At 30.3% G+C, this 2,105-nt stretch overlaps 1 long non-coding RNA gene across 1 annotated transcript; it reads left to right on the top strand.

The window, feature by feature from the left end:
• Positions 1-739: 739 nt before the first annotated feature.
• Positions 740-1,862, top strand: LOC145611606 (uncharacterized). The gene is made up of 3 exons (XR_014106414.1): positions 740-1,044; positions 1,157-1,244; positions 1,707-1,862. It is a non-coding gene; the product is annotated as an uncharacterized LOC145611606 (long non-coding RNA).
• The last annotated feature ends 243 nt before the right edge of the window (positions 1,863-2,105 follow it).

The following is a 2,105-nucleotide window of genomic DNA, read 5'->3' as shown; positions in this document are numbered from 1 at the left end:
TTGTGAGTGGAAAGTAGGGAGCAGCAGGGGAGGTGAGGTGGTGTTGTGTGGTGAAGGATAAAGAGGGGTGTGGTGAAGGTTAAGGGGCAGCAACAAGGTAGCACAACACAGTTTGCTTGGCTCAAAATTTGTGCCTCGAACCTCGGACTTCGAACTTGATTTGAACATGGAAATCGAGCGTCAACCCGAACACACCTACAAACACGAGCAAGATTGAGGAGAAAATTGGGACAAAGAATAAAATAAAATAAAATGAAAATAAACAGAGGACGAAATAAAACAAAACCACGACAAATAAAATAAAATAAATAAAATAGAAATAAAAAAAATAAAAAAAAATAGAAAATAAGAGACATAAAACTAAACTAATAAAAAATAAACAAAAACTATACAAGCAAATAAAATAAAATAAAATACGAAAATAAAATAAAGCTAATAAAATAAAGAAAATAAACTAAAACGCTCCAAAATTACCGAATAAACAAGAAACTTTATTAAAAAGAAAACAAGAGAAAGAAAGGGGAAATAAGATAAAATAAACACGAAAATGACTCTAAAACTACTCCCTAAGAGTGACATAAATGTCACTCATCAAAGACCCCCAATTAAAGACCCGTTATTTAACTAACGGGTCTGTTTAATGTAAGGGATCCAATATTAATTATAACAGGTCTGTTATGTGTATTGAAAAAAATAAATAAAAGATAACAGACCCCGTATCTACTTTGAAGGGTCTCTTACCATTGCTCCTCTGAAAGTAGTACAACCCTTTTTATTTGGTGTTGTACTTTTTTTTCTTTTTTATACCTCATTATTTCCCTTCATTCAAACCCATTCACATATCCACTCCTCAAAACCTCCGTCCAAGCCCAAATTAAAACCCTCATCATCTCTTGATGAATCCGCCGTTAATTCCTCCTCCCTTCTCCATTGAATTAAAACAATGCTTTTACTCCAAGGATGGTAAATTGGGGCTATTTCTCTACTATGCTTGCTCTTTATCCTCCCATTTTTCTCAAGTTCAAGAAATCACCAAGTTAAAAGGTGATGTGGAAAAAAGAACAACATAAACCAATAGTCGATTCTGCATCAAAAATCATCAATTGCGTTCAATTTTTTCAAATACCGAAGGTCTAATTCTATTTTCCAATTGCAGAAAGAAGCTCAACCTCCTATGCTAATAGATCCGGAAATTATGAAGAATTGTTGTCTATTTGATGACCTAACTTCTGATCAAAATTGAGGTAATCGATCTATAATTGTTTTTTTTTTTTTTTTTTATTAATTACTGAATGTGTTGTTTTTTTTAGTAGAATTCTTAATTACAACTACTTCCATATTTTGTTTTGGTTGTAGTCTTTTTCTCAGATCTCGCCTTTGGTTCATTTATCTGAGTTTTGCCAAGATTGTTGTATTTTATGTGAGTTGATTCACTTTTACAAATGTGTTCTTCTCCTTAGTCTTATTATGCTTAGTGTTTTACTTCCATCTTTGTTTTGGTAACTATGATGTTTATTATAATTTTGGCTGTAGTGTAGTGGTGTAATTTCTGTGAGTTCATTCACTTTTTTATCGTCTTATTTTTGTTGGATTACCAATTTTACGAGCAGTACTAGAGCTTTTATTTACTACTATATCAATTTCATTAAAAGTGTTTACTAACTTGCTTTTTTTTTTTTGTCACATTTGCATAATTTCGTCACAAGAAATTCTCAAACAGTGGAGATAGAAAATGGAGTAGTCAAGTATTTATTGATGTAATTATAATTGTAAAGTTAAATAAATTCAATTTTTTGTTGCAAATTTATGTTGGATGAATTATTTTTTTCATCACATCAATTTTATTTAATGGTTGTAACTTACTCAGTACAATTTTCTTCGTATGATTTATCCTCCAATTTTTGTATTGCATATAAACAAAATTTTCAAAATTCAAATATGAACCTCCAAACCATAGCAAAAAAAAAAAAGCAAAAATATTTTTTTTTTTTAAAAAAAAGTGAAAGAACAAAGAGACCTGTTATCTGACATAATAGGTCTGTTTGATACCACTAAACAGACCCTTATCTTAATATAACAGGTCTCTTATTCTTCTAAAATATTAA

Source organism: Chenopodium album, chromosome 3 (genome assembly GCF_948465745.1).
Source record: "Chenopodium album chromosome 3, dcCheAlbu1.1, whole genome shotgun sequence".
Taxonomy (NCBI): Eukaryota; Viridiplantae; Streptophyta; class Magnoliopsida; order Caryophyllales; family Amaranthaceae; genus Chenopodium; species Chenopodium album.
Note: the sequence above shows the minus strand (reverse complement) of the source record. Positions and strands in the feature narration are given on the sequence as shown.